This window comes from Solanum dulcamara, chromosome 3 (assembly GCF_947179165.1).
Source record: "Solanum dulcamara chromosome 3, daSolDulc1.2, whole genome shotgun sequence".
NCBI lineage: Eukaryota > Viridiplantae > Streptophyta > Magnoliopsida > Solanales > Solanaceae > Solanum > Solanum dulcamara.
This window is the reverse complement of record NC_077239.1, coordinates 38665261-38677324: the sequence shown is the minus strand read 5'-3', so window position 1 is coordinate 38677324 and position 12064 is coordinate 38665261. Positions and strand designations below refer to the sequence as shown.

At 40.4% G+C, this 12064-nt stretch overlaps 1 pseudogene; it reads left to right on the top strand.

Annotated features, from left to right (window-relative positions):
• The first annotated feature begins 5769 nt into the window (after nucleotides 1-5769).
• LOC129883893 (5S ribosomal RNA) lies at nucleotides 5770-5891 on the top strand (annotated as a pseudogene).
• The last annotated feature ends 6173 nt before the right edge of the window (nucleotides 5892-12064 follow it).

Below are 12064 nucleotides of genomic sequence, written 5' to 3'. Positions count from 1 at the left end.
GGGAGGTGGTCCCCACTGCCACGTGGCATCCCCTCCTTGACTGCATGGATGCGGTGGCCCAATAGAGGCTGGACACATGTCACCTCTAGGGGATGACACATGTCACTCCCTAGGACCACATATATATATGTATATACAGAATACACTTCAGTTCCTTCATCAAATTTCCAGCCAAAGTGAAGATGAACAAACCCTAAGCTAAGAGAGAAAAGGGTGACGGCTTTGGGAAAAAAAAAGAGGTAAGTCCTAATTTTATTCCGTAAATTAATTATATAGAGTATACCAAGATGATATGGAAGTATTAGTAGTATACAATTAGAGTTTTGTTCAGCAAAAAATGGACAGTAACATGCCACGACGTTACAGCGCGCTAAAAAAAGTTCTGAGGCGCGATTTCGGTAAGTTCTAGCCAATTTCTGGAAAGTTAAGGTCTTACACTCTAAATTGAAGTTTATGATGTTATTATAGGGTGTATTACATAAATTATGTGCTGCTTTAAGTTGGGAAAAAGTCGGGAAAAGTTCGACATTCGAAATAAACTAAATTGGAATCATTATAGTTAAATTGTTGTCAAAATAAGGTGTGGTGTGCGTGGGGGCTGATGATGTTTGTGTTGTGGCGTGTTGCAAGGCCCACAAGTATTCTAAATGAGGTGGGGGAGCTTCTGATTACATCCACATGACCCCCCGCTTCGTACGGTTAAAGGTTTCTCAAAATAGAAACTAGAAACCCTCTTTTGGTATCGTAACTTCGGGCGGGTCGTTTGGAGTTTATATTGTGTAATGTTGCCATGTTATATATATATGAGCTGATGTTTATGTTTTTGGTTGGCTTTAGGTGTTAAGGACATGATTGGGAATTCGGATAGGGCACATTATAGGGGAGGTGCTATCCGATTTCTGTCAACGCCTTAACTAGTTAAGGAACTAGTCGAGAAGGCGAGCGAAGGGATGAATGTTATGAATACTCGTGGGTAGTCTAAGTTGATGAAAATTACAAGGGTGTTAATACTTGCATTACTTCTATGTTAAATAGGTTTTGAGGACCACGATGTGGACGTGATTAAAAGAAGTCCATACGAGGTATGTGAAGCTTTCTTTTGGCGTATTTTTGGAATAAGTATGTAGAGCTATTTTTCTTTTCTTTTGGCATGTCTTAGATGTAAGCTATAAATGATATGTATATGACATTTGGGATTCAATCCATTTGTAAAGCCCTGAATATGAGTCGAGACTCTTGTTTACTTCTTGATGTTAGAACTCCTGCAACAACTGAGTCATTGCCTTTAAGTCTTCTATGTGATGAAAATAGTACATGTAAAGCCTATCTCTTATTTCCTTTGGAATGGCTTAATTTTAAGGGAAATGATATATGATATAGGTTTAGAGAAAATTCCAATTAGGAGCTTTGAGTATAATTCGTGACTTGTAGTCACTTCTGACCATTAAAAGTCTAAAAGTAGTCAAACTATTATTCTCGAGCCTGCTATATAGTGAATAGTAAGTGGAGACACAAGCTCATTTTCTTGGAGGCTCTGAATCGATCAATGTCTCTGATTGCATAATTGTGTCTCTGATTGCATAACCGTGTCTCTGATTGCATAAAATATGTTTCGGATTGCATAAGCTATGTAGCATTGTCTTGATGCATGTCTGTGATTCCTGATGCCCCAATTGATGTAACCCCTAATGACATCTAAAGGGTATTTCGGATAAGTACCTTCCTGGTCTTCAGGTGAAGGTACACTTGAGTGTTTCATTGAGTCTCAGAGGGTGACTTAGTTGCATATAGTTTCTCATTACTCTACTCGTGCATGTTGTAACCCTTCTTTCTTTGCGTCCCACGATGGGCCGAATATTATGTCGGGCATAGCTATACTACTTCTTTCACCGCATCTCAGGCCGGATGTGTATAGTTCCATGCACGAGGAGACGATGCGGTACGTGAGGTGTGATATATGTTATATGTCATGATGATATGATTATTCACCAAGTCCCGGGCCGGCTGTAATATTATAATATATATTGCAAAATAAGGAAGGAACACCGAGTCCCTCCTTAGAGGGCCGGGTACATTATGTATATTATGATGGTACGCTATAGACGTACACCACTCCATTCACCTAGTCCTTTAGTAAAGGGGTCGGATACTTTATGTAGGCATGCATATGAGATTAGCGTGATACATTTCTGACCCTGAGCCCCGTAGTGAACCGGATGTAATACAATGACATACATGATAAGATTATACCGTATAAGATGATATGATACCGTATGCGATGATATGATGAAATGAAATGCATGATGATACGATTACATGTGAATATGAGGAAATGATTATGACACTGAGTTCGCTAGAGGGTTGGGCACAACATATGATCAGGTGTATGATTTACGTGTTCTAAGGTGCAGGTACAGTAATTCGTTAAGTTGTTATACGTGTCCCCTGCATCCCTATTTTAGTTATGGTCTCAGTTATGTCTTGTTATGCTTTATATACTCAGTACATATATCGTACTGACCCCCCGTCTTCTGAGGGGCTGCATTTAATGCCCCGCAGGTACAGATGTTCATTTTGGAGATCTGTCAGCTTAGGAGTTCCTCTCAGCTACGTCGGAAGTGCTTCATTGTTCTGGAGCCTAATTTTTGATACTGGTCACTTAATGTATATATTTGTAAATTCAGGGGTACGACAGGGGCCCTGTCCTGCCATATTTTGTTGTTGCTATTCCTAGAGGTCTGTAGACATATGGATGTGGGTTGTTTGTGATTTTATTTCGATTGTGCCTATACGGCATGTTGTGAATGTTTTTTTTTATATAAGCCTTGTCGGCTTGCATGCCCTTATATGTTATGATACTAGTGAAAGAGGCCATACGTACATGAAATTTTTTTAACTTATTGGGGTGTTGTGTGAGTAGTATCACCTTATTCATGGTTCAATATGACTACAACTGATAGGTAGGTATACGGGAGTCCAGGTCGGACCCTAGTCGTGGCCTACGAGGTTGGGTCGTCATAGAAGTGGTATCAGAGCAGTTAGTCCTTGGAGTGTCTACAGACTGTGTCTAGTAGAGTCTTGTTTATCGGTGTGTTGTGCACCACATCTATAGACAGGAGGCTACAGGATATTTAGGATTTTACTTTCTTTCAGATCTAAGATCGTACATTAGAGCTATGTTATTAGGATGACCCCTCACTAACGTACCATTATGTTTGCATCGGTGCCTCCAAAGAAAGCGACAGTTGCTCATAAGGGCAAGTCAATAGCTGACGAAACAAGTCAGACCCGAGGGTTATTAGGGCTTATACCCAGTCTATGCCAGGAATCATGCTCCAATCGGCGATCTCTACTATGCCGCCCCCTCAGAGGAGCCTAGAGCAGCAGTAGTTTCAGCCCCCGAGACTCTAGTGCTTAGGCCTCTAGCCCCATAACTAGGGCCAGAAGACAGAGCAATAAGGGATGCAGTTCAATTATTGACCAGATTAATGGCAGGGCAGGTTCAAAGGCATGGGCTGGGGATAAAAAGGCAATGTAGTGGGTGACAGCCCGATAAAGATTACGGTAGAGGCCAGCATAGGAAGGCTAGGTTGGCTGGTGATTCGGGGAAGCCTCAAGGCAGACAGCCTTACCAGTGTAGTCGATACCCTACCCAACCATCCTAGAGGGTGCCTCTTTAGTTCCTAGATGGAAGATTCAATAACCCGGGATGTTTAGGAGTCGGTCAAAGCTCTAGGGTTTTAGGTTCACCAAAGAGTAAAGGTTCGCGTTAGTCGAAGACACTTTTGCCCCAGTTTCCTCACTGTGGCAAGACGCATTTTGGGGAATGCCGTCTTACTACAGGTGCTTGTTTCGCCTAAGGCCGTCAAGGCCATTTTGTGAGAGAATGTCCATTCAGAAAAAACTTAAAGGATGTAGCTCAACCTATTGGATTAGTTGTTGAAGTTCCTTCTTCGTTGGCTATGTGCCCTATAAGGCAGGGTATTCATACCTCAGCAAGCCATGGTAGAGACCGTCACAGCACTTCTAGTGCTAGGAACCCTTTGAACCGCATTGATGCTTTGGCTAGCGGGCAGGATCAGGAGGCATCGTCAAATGTAGCTACAGGTATATTACTAATCTCCTCCCAGGATGTATATGTATTAATAGATCCAGACTTCACCTTGTTATATATGTCTCTTTTGGCTGTCAGTATTGGGCGACCTATGTGGCTGCGATATAATACGATATGAATATATATACGTGTGCCCTGTGTGGCTGCGATATGATATGATGTCAATATATATATATATATACATATTGGCCCTGTGAGGCATTGTTGGCATTTTTTGCATGCAGGTGTTGGGATAGTAAGAAATACAGAGGAAACTCTGCCTAAATTTTTGTAGAAATAAAAGGAGAATGAGATATAAGGCTATAGTATGTATAGAAAGGTTATGCTTACAACAATGATGAGATTTGACTAAACAAGTATAGTTGACCTCGAAAAATGAGTTAATTGCTGAATTAATGGCAATAGAAACTAGGAGGTCGATACTGATATAGTAGAACAAAGTTGGAAAAGAGCTATAAGCCAAAGAAGATGACTTAGAGAAGACTGATAGATTGGGATAAAACGATATAGTAAGGCATCTCCTAAATTGATACATAGGGATAAACTATGACAAGTTATAGTTAAAGGAAGTAACAGTATGATTAAGACAAGAGTACGAGGGATAAAGAATTATGACGGATATGAAATATTAATAAGACAGCTTGTGAAACATTAAGGATAATACTAACTAAGAAGGATAAGTAGCCCATAGTAAGAATCATGAAGAAAGTCAAGCGGTGTTATACTATGGGACTGGTTACAAACAGGGTACCAGGTGAATATAACAAACACCGTTATGAGAATAAGTAAAGGGTAATATGGAATTCCTTATGCCCAACCAAAAATGGAAATGATCTGAAGGAATAATATAGAAGTTCAAATAGAGGCACTCAAGATAGATGTGATTAATTAAGTATGAGTATCGAACAAAAAGAGAAATAGACAGTTACGAACTGGAGGTATAGCACTATGAAAAGGTATTAAGACAAGGCTACTACTACAACAAAGTTGATATGGTTTTAAGCAGGATTAGAAGTGAGCCTTAAGCATACGACAAAGATGCAAGCTCAGGAGGCATACAGAATTATTGTGCATACGTGACTCCACCTTGATGATTAGTGAAATCTTGAAAGGAGACGGAAAGTTGATTTGCAGAATAACTGTTGCATTACGAGGTTATTAGAAGAATAAGTTGTATCCACGGGAATAAAGTTAGTATAATGACGAAGCTTGGAACATGAGTCATTAAAGTATAAGTACACTCGAATTGGGAATTTGCACCAATTATGAGCCCCCGCTAATTACTGATTGGGATGAATGGAATGTGGCTTTGAATATACTGCTACATTATGGTATTACTTGAGTATCAACCATTAAAGGAGATTTTATACGATACATTGCGAATACTAAACACCCTACGATTGTGCTAGGGTTTCCTATAAAGGCAACCTAATGTATGGAAGATTTAACAGAACATGTAGATATGGTACAGCACATTAAATATGTTGGAGTGGAATCATTTGTGTGTGAATAGCTGAAAATAAACGGAGGATGACATGGGTACACCCTAAAAGGGGGGAAGTGGATAAGAGAAGTACAAGCGTAAAAGAAAATCGACTGACGCTATCGTATGTAAATGGGAACGCTTAAACTTCAAACAAGACCCCATAAGGGATGGATGCGATCATACCCACACTAATGCACCGGATTCCGTCAAAACTCCGAAGTTAAGTGTGCTTGGATGAGAGTAGTACTAGGATGGGTGACCCCCTGGGAAGTGAGAAAGGGAACGAAACAAGTATGACAAAAAGATATTATAAAGATATGTTAGTACAACGACACATATAGAACAGAGTAAGCCCTGAAATACAATGCACCTCGTGAAAATGGCACAAGACTAGTTATGCAGCTTACGAACATTAGAATACTAAGAGCGAGGCCAAAGGATTACTCGATAAAAGAAAGTCAGTAATAGCAATGTGATTGCCATATTTAGAATCTATTAAGGAAAAGTGTAAGATGGTTTGAGGCAGAACTATTAAGATATAATCGGTATTAAGGACAAAATCCATAGCGGAGCCCTGACCTCGACTGAAGGAAGTAAGCAGCTAGTATAGCGTTACTAAAGCATTTTCTGAATGGTACTATGTACCTATACACGTTTGTGTAAGAATTACAGCATAATATTTGGTAATAAAACTAGACAGAAGATCAGAGTAAAAGAGCAAGATAGCATACCTAAGGTGTTACAAGTTGAATTAAGAGGAGTTGTATAATAGCTTAAACGAAGTGGAGTCTCAGAGGCTTGATAGCCTGTTACAGGGGATGGGAATCCCGACGTGGAGATGGAAGGAAATTAATGTAGGTTATAGTGCAGGCTGATCTGCACTCTACGGAAGTATAAGTTCATATGGGTTATGGTAGATAAGCTAACAAAATTAACCCATTTTCTTCCAATTAGGAAGGTATATTCAGCTAAGGTTTATACGAGATGACATAGCAAGAAACAATAAGATTTCATGGGGTTCCCACATCTATTATGTCAGAGGGGGAAGTTCAACATACAACTAATTGCTGGAGATCATTCCGGTAAGGAGTTGGAACACAGGTGAATCTTAATTTGACATTTTGCCCTTCGGTTAATGGATGGGCCCGGAGGGGATCCAGTAACTTATTGATAAAGTAAAGCTTATTCAGGGATAAGATATCGATTAGCAGCCTAGAGTCGGCAAGAAGGGGATACATTGGCCCTTCTCAGGTCATTCGTAGAATAGAGACAGCTACCTATGAGTTGGAACTACCGTCCGATTTGAAACAATACATTTAGTTTTCATAGATCAATGCTCTGCAAGTATATAAACGAATCTCCCAGAATATTTCCCGTGTAGAAGGTCCACAAAACAGGGAGTTGTCCTACGAGGGGCAACCTATTTCCATCCGGGATAAGCAGATTAAAAGGGTTGTGAACTAAGGACGTAACTTCCGTTAAAGTACTGTGCCGGAATAAGAATCGTGAAGAATTAACCTGGAAAGTTGAAGAGGACATGAAATACAGGTATCCGTACCTATTCCCGATGTCTACAGATAACCCCCACTCCTGGAACTCGTATATTAATTACTTGGATGAAAATGTATGTTGCTGCAATAGAAAGGAATCTCCTTACAATTTGTATAAAGTCTTAAGGGAAGTTTTATTCAACATTCGAGGATGAATGTTTTAAAGGGGGGAAGGATGTTACACCCCACATTCTTGAACTTGGAAGGTTCCTTAAGTTACTTAGAAGCTATCATGTGAGCCTCCTAAGTTACGACACCGTCAAACGACTCTAAGGAAGGGTGGATGTGATACCCCATAGTAGAGAAGGTTGGAAATAGAGTCATAAGAATCCGGAAGGAATTGGAGGCCAAGTAATACGTCGTAGGACTCGATTTACCTACGTAAGCTACTAACTTAGAAGTTGTTACATACTTGAGCTATTTGAGTACATACCAAGCTTGCGTAGCACGGATGACATAGGCTCTTAAAAAAAGACTAGATTACGAACCCACGAGGAAGAAAAAAAAATGCGGGGCAGCCAATGGGAGGGTGACATATGGAAGCACCTCAAGCAATCAGGTGACCCACCTTCTTTGGGTCGAGTAGGTGACCCACCTGCTTGGGGGAGGTGGGCCCCATTGCCACGTGGCAGCCCCTCCTAGACCGCATGGATGTAGTGGCCCAATAGGGGCTGGACCCGTGTCACCTCTAGGGGATGACACATGTCACTCCCTAGGACCACATATATATATGTATATACAGCATACACTTCAGTTCCTTCATCAAATTTCCAGACAAAGTGAAGATGAACAAACCCTAAGCTAAGAGAGAAAAGGGTGACGGCTTTGGGAAAAAAAAAGGTAAGTCCCGATTTCGTTCTATAAATTAATTATCTAGAATATACCATGATGATATGGAAGTATTAGTAGTATAAAATTAGAGTTTGTTGCATCAAAAAATGGACAGAAGGCTGCCACGATGTTACAGCGCGCTAAAAAAAGTTCTGAGGCGCGATTTCGGCGAGTTCTAGCCAATTTCGGGAAAGGTAAGGTCTTCTCCTCTAAATTGAAGTTTATAATGTTATTATAGGGTGTATTACACACCTTGTGTTCTGATGTAAGTTGGTAAAAATTCAGTAAAAGTTCGACATTCGAAATAAACTAAATTGGAATCGTTATAGTTAAATTATTGTCAAAATAAGGTGTGGTGCGCGTGGGGGATGATGCTGGTTGTGTTGTGGAATGTTGAAGGGACTAAAAGTTTTATAAATGAGGAGGTGTATCTGCTGGTTGCATCCACACGACCCCCCTCTTCGTACGGTTAAAAGTTTCGCAAAATAGAAACTAGAAACCCTCTTTTGGTATCGTAACTTCGGGCGGGTCGTTTGGAGTTTATATTGTGTAATGTTGCCATGTTATATATATATGAGCTTTTGTTTATGTTTATGGTTGTATTTAGGTGTTAATGACATGATTGGGAATTCGGATAGGGCACATTATAGGGGAGGTGCTGTCCGATTTCTGTTAACGCCTTAACTAGTTAAGGAACTAGTCGAAAAGGCGAGCGAAGGGATGAATGTTATCAATACTCGTGGGTAGTCTAAGTAGCTGAAAAGTCCAAGGGTGTTAATACTTGAATTACTTCCATGTTAAATAGGTTTCGAGGACCACGATGTGGACGTGATTAAAAGAAGTCCATACGAGATATGTGAAGCTTTTTTTGGCTTATTTTTGGAATAAGTATGTAGAGCTATTTTTCTTTTCTTTTGGCATGTCTTAGAGGTAAACTATAAATGATATGTATATGACATTTGGGATTCAATCCATTCGTAAAGCCCTGAGTATGAGTCGATACTCTCATTTACTTCTTGATACTACAACTCCTGCAACAACTGACTCATTGCCTTTAAGTCTTCTATGTGATAAAAACTATTACATGTAAAGCCTATATCTTCTTTCCTTTGGAATGGCTTAATTTTAAGTGAAATGATATATGATATAGGTTTAGAGAAAATTCCAATTATGAGCTCTGAGTATAATTCGTGACTTGTAGTCACTTATGACCATTCAAAGTCTGAAAGTAGTCAAACTATTATTCTCGAGCCTGCTATATAGTGAATAGTAAGTGGAGACACAAGCTCCTTTTCTTAGAGGCTCTGAAATGATCAATGTCTCTGATTGCATAACTGTGTCTCTGATTGCATAACCGTGTCTCTGATTGCATAAACTATGTTTCGGATTGCATAAGCTATGTAGCATTGTCTTGATGCATGTCTGTGATTCCTGATTCGCCAATTGATGTAACCCCTAATGACATCTAAAGGGCACTTCGGATAAGTACCTTCCTGGTCTTCAGGTGAAGTTACACTTGAGTGTTTCATTGAGTCTCAGAGGGTGACTTAGTTGCATATAGTTTCTCATTACTCTACTCGTGCATGTTGTAACCCTTCTTTTTTTGCGTCCCACGATGGGCCGAATATTATGTGGAGCATAGCTATACTACTTCTTTCACCGCATCCCGGGCCGGATGTGTATAGTTCCACGCACGAGGAGACAATGCGGTACGTGCGGTGTGATATATGTTATATGTCATGATGATACGATTATTCACCAAGTCCCGGGCCGTCTGTAATATTATAATATATGTTGCGAAATAAGGAAGGAACACCGAGTCCCTCCTTAGAGGGCCGGGTACAGTATGTATATTATGATGGTACGCTATAGACGTACACTACTCCATTCACCGAGTCCCTCACTAAAGGGGTCGGATACTTATGTAGGCATACATATGAGATTAGGGTGATACATTTGTGACCCTGAGCCCCGTAGTGAACCAGATGTAATACGATGACATACATGATAAGATTATACCGTATATGATGATATGATATCGTATATGATGATATGATGAAATGAAATACATGATGATACGATGATATGTGAATATGAGAAAATGATTATGACACCGAGTTCACTAGAGGGCTGGGCACAACATTTGATAAGGTGTATGATTTACGTGTCCTAAGGTGCAGGTACAGTAATTCGTTAAGTTGTTATATGTGTCCCCTGCATCCCTATTTCAGTTATGGTCTCAATTATGTGTTGTTATGCTTTATATACTCAGTACATATATCGTACTAACCTCCCGTACTCCGGGGGGCTGCGTTTCATGCCCGCAGGTACAAATGTTCATTCTGGAGATCCGTTAGGTTAGGAGTTCCTCTCAGCTATGTCGGAAGTGCTTCACTGTTCTAGAGCCTATTTTTTGATACTGGTCACTTAATGTATATATTTGTACATTCAGGGGTACGGTGGAGGCCCTATCCCGCCATATATTGATGTTACTATTCCTAGAGGTCTGTAGACATATGGATGTGGGTTGTTTGTGAGTTCATTTCGATTGTGCCTATACGGCATGTTGTGAATGTTTTTTTGCTATAGCAGCCTTGTCGGCTTGCATACCCTTATGTGTTATGATACGAGTGAAAGAGGCCATACGTACATGAAAAAGTTTTAACTTATTGGGGTGTTGTATGAATAGTATCACCTTGTTAATGGTTCAATATGACTACAAGTGATAGGTAGGTATACGGGGGTCCAGGTCGGACCCCAGTTTCGGCCTACGGGGTTGGGTCGTGACACTTGAGTACCCTCTGAGGGTCATTGGGGACCATATTAAGTGGAGCCTCAGGCATCATATATGTGCATCAAAATAATGCTGCACAGCTTACGCAATTAGAGATATTCATCGCCCTAGAGCCCTTACAAATACGAGCTTATGTATCTAGTTACTACCCAACATATAGAAGGCTCGAGGGTAGTAGTTCAACTGCTTTAGGACCTTTAACATTCAGAAGTGAGTATAAACCATGAGTTACACCCAGAACCTATAAATGGAATTACCTCTAACTCATATCGTATAATACTTCACTTACATTAAGCCATTTCAAGATATGGAAGGGATAGGCTTCGCGTGTACTACCTTTTGTCATGTAGAATGTTACACCCCATACTTTTGTACCTTGAAACGCATTCTTAAGTCTCTTGAAAGGCTCTTAAGTTTCATGGAAGGATCGTAAGCCTCTTAAGTTTCTTAAGGTTTCCTAAAGTTTTTTAAAGCTTCTAAAAGCTTCTTAAGTTTCTTGAAAGATCCCTAAGTTCTTGAAAGCTTCTTAGAAGTTACCATGTGAGACGGATAGGCTATAACGCTATCAAACAACTCTAAGGAAAAGAGAATGTGATACCCTATGGCAGGGAAGATTGGAAATAAAGTTATACGAATCCAGAAGGAATTGGAGGCCAAGTAGTGAGTCGTAGGACCCGACTTACTTGTGTAAGCTATTACTTTGGATGTTCTACATACGTAAGCTACCAACTTTGAAATTTTTCATACTTAAGCTACTTGAGTACGTACCAAGCTTACGTAGCAAGGATTACATAAATTCGTAAAAGAAGATGAGATTACGAACCCATGAGGGGGAAAAGAAAGTGACATGTGGCAGCATGAGGGAGTACCATATGGAAGCATGAGAGAGTGACATATGGCAGCAGCTGGAGAAAGGGGGTGGGCCCTATATGCCACATGGCATCCCTGGATTAGAGGAGGTGATGCATTGGCCCAATGAGGGCTTGACATACCCGACTTACTTGTGTAAGCTATTACTTTGGATGTGCTACATACGTAAGCTACCAACTTGGAAATTTTACATACTTAAGCTACTTGAGTACGTACCAAGCTTACGTAGCAAGGATTACATAAATTCGTAAAAGAAGATAAGATTATGAACCCATGAGGGGGAAAAGAAGGTGACATGTGGCAGCATGAGGGAGTGCCACATGGAAACATGAGAGAGTGCCACATGGCAGCAGCTGGATAAAGGTTGTGGTCCCTACATGCCACATGGCATCCCTGGATTAGAGGAGGTGATGCATTGG